This window comes from Chenopodium album, chromosome 20, assembly GCF_948465745.1.
Source record: "Chenopodium album chromosome 20, dcCheAlbu1.1, whole genome shotgun sequence".
Classification (NCBI taxonomy): domain Eukaryota; kingdom Viridiplantae; phylum Streptophyta; class Magnoliopsida; order Caryophyllales; family Amaranthaceae; genus Chenopodium; species Chenopodium album.
In genome coordinates, this window is record NC_137853.1 from 31,784,613 (window position 1) to 31,794,885 (window position 10,273).

Below are 10,273 nucleotides of genomic sequence, written 5' to 3' on the forward strand. Positions count from 1 at the left end.
AATAGCAACTGAAACAAAGGAACTTTAGAAGATCCATGAGGACAAGTAAAGTCAGAAGAAGAGTTCCAAACATGGAACTTTAAGGAGTTTCCTAAGAGGAACTTCACAACGGGTTGTAACGACCTGCTGGTTCCGGTGTAATGCTGGGGCAAGACCTCAACAACCAAAGATCAGAGCAGAGCTCGAGATATCAACCGAAAAAGATGGACTTCATAACTTAGGTTGTATAAAAGATAAGTTTATTTTCTAGGTTGATGTAAACATATGTAATACTCCGTATTTTTATGTATTTTTATAAAGTAATTAGGTATGTATAAAATATATTTTAAGGGCTCAAGTATTTTAATGAAATATTTTAAAATGGTTAAACTATTTTAACTATAAGTTTTTATAAGAGTAAAATATATTTTGAGTCAAACATTTATTAATGATTGAGCCTTATTTAAAATACTAGATGAAACCCGTGCGATGCACGGTTTGTTTGAATTTTTTAAATATTTTTTTAATATATATATTCATGTGCTATAATTTGTTACATATTTAAATAAAATTACTGCTATCAAAAGATAATATTTTATATTTAATTAATTTAAACTGAGAAATATCATTCCCCAATTTTGCTTACGTGTCATTTAAATTATTTAACTATAAAAGAAATTAATAATCTCGTATTTAATTGGCTATCACTAAAATTTATTATCCTACATGGCGCGCTGAAAAAATTAAATCCTACGTGGCTCTCTAAAATTTCGTGTTTGGTATCATAAAACACGAAAAAAAAAAAGTGTTTTCGCTTTTCTATTGTTAGTTTTTAAATTATCACGATTTAATAAATTGGACTAATATTAAATTCATTTATATGATATGATTTTGAAAAAAAAAAATCAACAAAAAATCTATTACTCCGTAGAAAACTGCAATGATACCAACCCAAATTTTCAAATAAATTGATGTTTTAGCTGCAATTGCACAATGTGTAAGCAATATCACAATGTCGTGCCTACAAACTAGGCTATAAAATAGGCTAATAATTAGCAAAAGTCTTTGACTGGAATTAAACGAGGGAGTCACCAACTCACCTTAACTACGAGCTGAGCTGTACATTGACTAAACAGAATTTAAGTCATATACAAGAATATGTAATACGAGTAAAACATTTTTTCTTGTAAGACCCTATTCTCTTCACCTTAAAAAATTAATATTAAGTAAAACTAATTTGAATTTATTAAAATTAAGTTCAGTTCAGTAAAAATTATTTCAGTTCAGTAAAAATAAGTTCAGTTCAGTAAAATTCGGTTTTCTTAAAGAAGAACTATGATAGAAAATCAGTAAAAAATAACTTCAGTTCAGCAAAAATAATTTCAGTTCAGTAAAATTAATTTCAGTTCGGTAAAAATAATTTAAGTTCAGCAAATATAATTTTGTTTTTAAAAAAAAATAATTTCAGTTCAATAAAAAAAAAAAAGGTGAAGAAAACGGACCTAAGTAGTCAAGTATGGGGAAAATTAGGAATTCCACTTACTTGTGGTGAAATTAAACCACTCTGATAGACAAAACGCCTCCCAAAAAAAAAAAAAAAAAAGGGGGGGGGGGGTATATTAGACACTAGGTAGACTTTCATACTTTCCCATTTACTTCATTCATTTTAATTGCAATAATGTTGGAAATTTTATACTTATCAAATCATATGTATAACTGGTTCAAAATAAATACACATATTATAAAACTAAAATCTTAAATGTTAAAAGGTGGTACCTAAAAAGATATTTTCAAGACAAATTTAATTAATAAGATCCCGAATAGTTTTGTTTTTTTTCCCAACATATGTATAAACAGTGTCTTTTTGGTGCAGCAGGCCACATGGTGTTGCCTGCTGCCAAGTCAGCAAAAATAATGGGAGTTACTGGTATTGTCAGGGTTACTTGTATTTTTCAGGTGTTACTTGTATTTTTTTTTTTTTTTCAAGAGTTACTTGTATGATTATTTATTTAGGGGTTACTTATATTTTTTTTTCAAGAGTTACTTGTATGAATTACTTATTCAGGGGTTACTTGTATCATTCAGGGGTTACTTGTTTTATTTTTTTCAAGAGTTACTGATTACTTGTATTTTTTAGGGGTTACTTGTTTTTTTTAAGGGGTTACTTGTATGGATTACTTATTCAAGGGTCATTTGTATGATTAATTATTCAAGGGTTACTTATATGAGTTACGTTACTAGCTTATATAAGTGTTACTTGTATGCATGAGTTACTTGTATGAGTTACTTATTCAAGGTTACTTGTATGAGTTACTTGTTCAAGGGTTGCTTGTACGTATGCCCTATACCAAACCAGTAACACCCTACAAGTTATCCCGACCAAAATTAGTAACACCCTACAAGTAACCCCTGACCAAAACCAGTAACATCGTACAAGTAACTCTTGAAAAAAAAAATTGTATTCTGGGTTACTTGTTTCTGGAGTTACTTGTAGGTGTTACTTGTAGAATGTTACTTGTATTCTGGGGTTACTTGTATGGAACACTTGAATGGGTTGAGTAACCGCCCCAAACCAAAATCTCGTACCAAACTAATAACACCCTACAAGTAACCCCTGACCAAAACTAGTAACACCAATACAAGTAACCCCATAATACAAGTAATACCTACAAGTAACCTCTGACCAAAACCAGTAACACCCATACAAGTAACCCCGGAATAAAGGTAACACCTACAAGTAACCCCTGACAAAACCAGTAACACCCATACAAGTAACCCCAGAAACAAGTAACACCTATAGTAACACCATACAAGTAATCCCTGCCGCACCATGTGGCCAGCCGCATACAAAAATTTGTGATGCATAAATAACAAAAAAAAAAACAATCAAATGAGTGCACAATTAACAACAGGTACATACTTACATCAGTTAACTCTTAACTTGTAGAAAACAGTTACATCGCATCATGCATGCACACACCACTCACAAGTGCAACACTAATCTGTTCACCTTATTTTCACTTATTTCAGGTGTAATAAATTCAGTTAGGTTCTGTTCATGTCTAATAAATTCAGGTAAGTTCAGATAAATTCAGATCAGTTAAGATAAGGTGAGTATAATACACCCTAACAAGTAACATCTACTCCCTTGATACTATCCCCGTTACATATTATTTGCAACGATTTGACATAAAGTAGAGAGGGAAAATGTCTAATCGTTGCAAATAATATGTAACGGAGGTAGTATTATTTTTCAAGTGACCAATTGGGACTTTTTTCACTATGTATTTGATCTACTTTAATCTATATTTGTCAATTATATCCCTACCTTATAAAAAGTAAAAACATTCTCTTAGGAATAGTGTACTACCAATCTTACCCTCAAAACTATGTACAAAGTTATGTACAAAATGTGTATTTACTTTAATACCCTCATTAATATGTTTACTATCATTAATATATTTATTGTTTTTTTTATCATTAAACATATCATCAATTAATTTTGTTTTTGTTAACAAATAATTTGTAATGATTTTTTTTTAAAATAAAAAAATTCTAATGCTTTACACTTATATGATATTATTATTATTATTATTATTATTATTATTATTATTATTATTATTATTATTATTGTTTAAAAAGAAAAAATTTGTATGTATAATGAAACGGTTTATTACCAAGTGACTGTTTATTTTTACTTTTTCATAGTTGCTCTTCTTATTTCCGCAAAGTCTCTTGACTCTTGCGTACTTTGATTTGGAATAAAATCCTACTAACTTATCATCCCCACCCCCCCCCCCCCCAAAAAAAAAAAAAAAAAAAAAAAAAATCTTGTCGTTTTTTAATTGCAACTATTGTTAAGGTTTATTAGCTTTGTTTTGGTGTTTAGAGAGCCACAAGGGCGAATGATGAGAATCGATCCAAAGATCTCTTGGACCGGGAGGGGAGCTCTAACCACTTGTGTTATCCCTCACTATGTGGTTTATTAGCTTTTTAAGTCTACATATAAACAACATCCATCATAGAATTTGAATGGGATTCATATATTAAATAGTTTGGTGATATTTGAGCAGGCGTATGTTATCAAGAGGTATAAAGAACTAAATATCCTAAAATCAAGGGAAATCGGTGATAGAAAAAAATATTATTAATTATGAAGAGAATTTAAGATGAAAAATATAACTAATTGGCTATTGCTTTAGTATTGATATAGATATTAGATGGTCGTCGTAGAACATTAAAGAACTTGTTTACATATTATTACTCCACATGACCAAAGCTCACAAAAAAAATCCATTTGAAGAAAAACACGATAGAAATATACTAAGTACTATTGAAACATGCACAACAATTAAGAGTTCTAAACTAACAATGGCCACTTAAAATATGAAGGGATGGAAAACAATCAAATATTATATAATAATAATAATTTTGATATAACACTATTAAACTTTTGAGGATTTAAAAAATAATTGTCTTAAAAGATTTTGGTGACTTTCTTATAATTCTACAAATTCACCACATATGCACATAAATCAAATAGTCAGTATTAAAATTACTAGGTCTACCACCCTAACCAAAGGTGTAAATACACGCCAATACAAGTTCTTCGCAAGAGATAGCCCCTCCGCGCGCATCGCGCGCGTAGGATACCATAGTATAAGAAAAAAAATAAATGGTTTTGTGGATAACTGGATACTTGTTGATATGATGTTAATTAATATATTAATTATATTCAATCATTATAATCTATACTTATTGATAATAAAAAAAAATAATATTGGTAAAAGTTTTGCATCAACATATGCGCTAAGCTTTAATAAGGCACTTACAAAAATGAGAGAGAGTATCACAACTAGGAGAGGACCTTCTAAAGGGCGGGTAGGGGTCTGGCCCACTGTCCCCCCTAAGAATTTGACCCAAAAAATTTTAATCTAGAAAATTTAGTTGTTGGTACAATGGTGATTGAGGTTGTAAATAGTAAAAAGGAACCGTGTTTAATTTCCCGCAATAACAATTGGAAGGGAATTAAAACCTATTCATTCAAAATTGATCCTAAATTCGGATTAGCTCAAAGGATAAATAGGGTGGAACAAAAAAAAAAAAAAAGAACCATGTTGCAACAATATATTGCCAAACTAGACTTACACTATTATGCATCCACATCAAACTAAAAAAAATTGGAAAACTTTTGTATACACCCGGTTTACACTAATATTATTGTACATCGAACAGTATAAGGGTAACTTTTACCTAATTTTAGGGTAACTTTTTGCCTTTTTTTGGGTAAATTTAAACATAATACGATTTTTATATAAATAGACAACAATAAAAGTTTTATAATGGTAATTAAATTACATTGAATCACAAATAATTGATTTTAAGTCATTTAAAATGTGATTCTTTACTAATAAAGCGTAGATAATTTTTATTTGTATTGGTTACTTTAATTTTATGCATATTGGGGTAACTTTTATTCATTTTAGGGGTAACTTTTATTCATCTCAAAGGTAACTTTTGATCACTTTAACCTATCTTTAGGAAAATTTGTCAGAAAAAACCTTTTAAAGCATTCTTTGTTAAAAAAAAAACCACTACGATCACTTTTTTTGTTAAATGAAACCTGGGCGCTCTTTTCCGACATTGACCAAGATTTTCAGGCGTTGACTCCCTTATTTTCCTACTTGCTGCCCTTTGTTTTGTTAGTTGCACTCCCCCTTTTATTTCTTCTCCTAATTTTCACTCCAAACTGTTTCCTCTGTATTCTCTCTCTCCTCTCCTCTTCTCCATGAATGCTCTGCAACAATATCACATCAAATTGGGTTTCTCTCTCTCTCTCTCTCAGCTCGCCATTAATACTTGATCAATAAATTGAGGTAAGTGTAAAGTAATCACTTTTAAACTCAAAAAGCGCCCTAAAAAATTGGGGTTTTACTGTGTTCAAGACAAGCAAACTTGCTCAATATTTTTACTGTTTTCAATGGGTAAAGGACGAACGAAGACGACGCTTGGATGCAAATCAACGTTGCCCAATTACAAACCCATGTATGTTCTTCATTTGCTTAATTTGCGTTTAAATTGTTAGGATTTATCGCCAAAAATTGACATAAATCAAACATAATTAACCTAATTGTTGTTGATTGTTTGATAATTTTGAATTATGTTGGCTTAAATGATACATGCAAGCTTGTTTTGATTGCTCAAAATTTTTGATTGGAATTGTGAATTGTTGCCTTAGATTGTTGAATTTCTGGAATTTTGTTTTTGTTGGTGTGTTTGTCAGGTTTGGAGATTTGATGACTACAACTGTGAAACAAATTGATGATGAACCCTAATTTACTAATTAATTGATCTGATTTGGGGGGAAAAGATGCTCTAATTTGAAATTCAGTGATTTGGAGAGGGCTTTCCTAGACTATATAGGTGGGAAATAAGGGAGCTAAAAAAAGGAAGGATAATCAACCAACTATAGGCTGCAAGTAGGAAAATAAGGGAATCAACGCCTGAAAGTCTCGGTCAATGCCGGAAAAGAGGGCTCAGGTTTCATTCAACAAAAAAAGTGATCGTGGTGGTTTTTTTTAACAAAGAATGCTTTAAAAGGTTTTTTCTGACAAATTTTTCCTATCTTTATAATAGATGTACAATAATTATTGTACGCCTGATTTTTACTAAAGTTAGTGAAAAAAATTACTCCGTAATTCGTATAATTATAAAATACTCCTTTTTTTTAAACAAAAAAAGCCAGCTAATGGATGGGCTATTGCCTATTGAGTATTGACTCGGGGTGCCGATATTACGGGGCATCTGCATGCAATCATTTTTTAAAGGAGAAATAAATTAATACGATTGTATAGTAATTAAATATATACGGAGCATATTTATTGACTTAAATAAGCTGTCAATTAATAAATATAAAAAGAAATTAAATTTATAGTACATTTTTTTTGGTAAATAGCTTTTGGAGGGAAAAAAACAACACCAAAAGTGACATGTGTTATTCCCGGTGTCTGTTTTAATATTATGTTATTGATTGTAGTACTACCTTCGTTACAGGTTATGTGCAATGATTTGACATAAAGCAGATAAGGAATATGTCTAATCGTTGCACATAACCTGTAACAGAGAGTGAAAATTTTAAGGTATAGCAGCCTGTATAGCAGTTTTTTTAAAGAACATAAAACTGTTTTGTAAAGAACACATAGCTGTTTTGTAAATAACATCCAATTTTTATGGGTTTTTTTTTTTTTTTTTTGTTTTTTATATATCTAAAGAATATCTGTAATATTAATAAAGAACATGAAAATATTATGTAATGAACATTATTTATTATATTCACTATAATTTAAAAAAAAAAAAAATTCAAAGAACATTTCACAATAAGCAATTAACATTATATCACAAATAAAAGTACATTATGAAGGAGTTATGTCTTCGTCGTGTGCAATTACTAGATATATAATTGGATCAAATTATGGAGATAACTAAGTCCGGACATTTGGGTCGTCGTTTTGCCATAGCTAGAGGTACTTACGATCTTTGGACTAGTAAAATAGCCCAAAGTCCAGTTGGACGGATCCTATAAGGTCACACAAAGGGGCTAGATCGAGCATTAGAGGACGAGGCCCATCATGGGCCTCATCACTCTAGGTGGCCGGCCATATGGGGATTAGAAGAGGGTTTTGGGCTTCGAGCCCTAGTCTAATTATAATGAGATTATAAATAGACTAGGTGCCTAGGTTTGCAAGTAAGCAATCTACTGATCTTTTGATCAAACCCGAATTAGCAAACACGAAACCCAACCCCTCTCAAAGTCCTCTCTCTCACGGCTCTCTCCTCCTCCCCGGCGCACGGTGGTGTCTCGTGGTGGTGGTGGTTCGTGCGGTGGTCGGTTGTCCGAAAAGGTGGTGATCGCGGTTTTTCCTCGATCACTCGACCAATCTAGTATTGGTGGACGGCTCGTTCGAATCTCGTGGACTAAGTAGAGGAGCAACACTTGGGGCTCTATTCTCTCCCTGATTTGCCTGTCGAATAGCTTCGTGGAATTCACGCTTCAAAGGTATGATTATGTGTCTTGTGTGTTATGCATGCGATCCTTGGTTAGGTACTTTATTGAATATGATTCATATTATTTCCGCTGCGTAGTACCTATAAACTCCTACAGTGGTATCAGTTAGCCTCTTGCATGAACGCGCTAGATCATAATAATACGATTATTTGATGTCCACGTTAATTTTATAATCAATTAAGAGGGAGAAATTAATTTAATTATGGTTCAATTATTATATTTAATGGATTAAACTTTTGGAATCGATTAAATGTGATTTAATTATGCTCAAATAGCCATAAAAAGGACCGAATTTATGCCCTAATATGTTCGAAAATTTTGAACCCCTAACCCTAATTTCGAATTTTTGAAATTTATAGCCCTAAAATATGATTTTTGTGCTTGATTTTGATTTAATTCGATTTGTTTTATGTTTCATAATTTTAATTTGATTGATTTATGCATAAAAATGTTTTATGTATGATCATAGATTTAATTTTAAAAGTTAGAATTAAATTGGGATTAATTTTATGATGAACCCTAATTTTAAAGTTGAAAATGATTTAATTTTAATCTTATGGACTAATTTAATTTAATTAGGATAAATGTTGTTTTAATTAAATTGAAAACAAAAAAAAAAAAAAAATTTGGTCGGCAACCGCGGCTGGGTGGCGCAGCCACGGCGGCTGCCGACCAGGTGGCGGTCCAAGAGGGAGGGTAAGGGAGGGCGGCGGTCCATGGTGGCTGTGGGCAGCAGCGTGCAACTATTGCACGGCTGCCGCGGCTGCCACCGCTGGTGCTGCTGCTGCAAGGCAGTCAGCCACTGTGGCTAGCCTCGGTTGGCCACGCACGGTGGCCTGCAGCCCTGGCAGTAGCAGCTGCCACGTTGCTGCCCTTGCGGCAGTGGCTGCTGTCACGGCAGCCAGCCACCGTGGCTAGCTTCGGCTAGCCAACCACGGTGACCGGCGTTGGTGGTTGCGGCAATTTCAAAAAAAAATTTATGTATTTTGAAAATTATTTCAGGATAATTACGAATTATTTTGGGATAAAATCAGTTTTATTTTGGATAAGTTAAAATATTTTGAAAATATGATCTTTTATTTTAAAAGATAAAATTTGTTTTATTTGGATAAAATCTTTTATTTTAGGATAAAATCAAATATTCAAAAGTTGTTATATTTGATATTATCCATATTTAGTTTGTTATTTTGGTAATTATCCTAAATTAAAGTGGTTAATTTTGGATAAGATTGATTAGGATATTCTGAGCATATTCCAAAAGGATAATAATTGATTTAAATAATGTGATTATCCCATAATTAGATTAGGATGTAATTGATTTTAAAATTATTTGATTGGCTAGTAATTAGGATAGAATCTCCTAAATTAGTTAGGATAATCATGGAAGATTAAATATGATTTATTTTTCTAGATTAAAATATGATTTGATTCTATCTCATGACTAAATTAAATATATGATATTTTATGAACCGTCATGAATAATATATGATATTATCTAATTATGATTAAAATATAAGATATTTTAGGAAATGCGTTGACTTTATTATGAACAATCGATGTTGTAGTTTAGACAAGCATGTTGAGTGATTTATTATATGGCACTTTTCTAATATATGATATTATGTTGCTATATATAGACTAGTATGGCCCATAGATTCTTAAATACGATCTGCGCATCGTGATGTATTTTTGTAATCTATATACGGTCTGCGTACCGTTAAGTATTTTTATAACTTTTATTTAATGTAAATAGAATAGTTATTTAAATGGTGTTATCCCAAAAGAAGCCCATGAAGTGAAGGCCCAAAGGAGCAAGGTGGATGAAAATCCATGATGATTCAAGTGGAAGCATTTTCATTTCTAGTTTTCTTAGGACTAAGGGGCCATACTACGTCATGTTTATTTTATTGCATTAGTTGATTATGCATGTTTAGGTTTATTTATGTTGCTTGATGATGCGCTAGAGTTCACTAAATAATCACAACATAATAAATCTAGATCCCAGTAATATTGAGGCAGCTTTTCCAATTAAAAACCCGACGAAACCTTCAATCGTTTATGATGGGTCGGCCTCAGCATAGCGTCATAATATATCTTGGGGAAGTGGGGGTAGATCACGTTCTACACTTTTAATTGGTTATACTCAACAAGGTTACCTAAAGATCAGTTTAGAACCTTGAAGCTAAGGGTAATAATTAAACATGTGATGGTTAATTATTCAACCAAGAG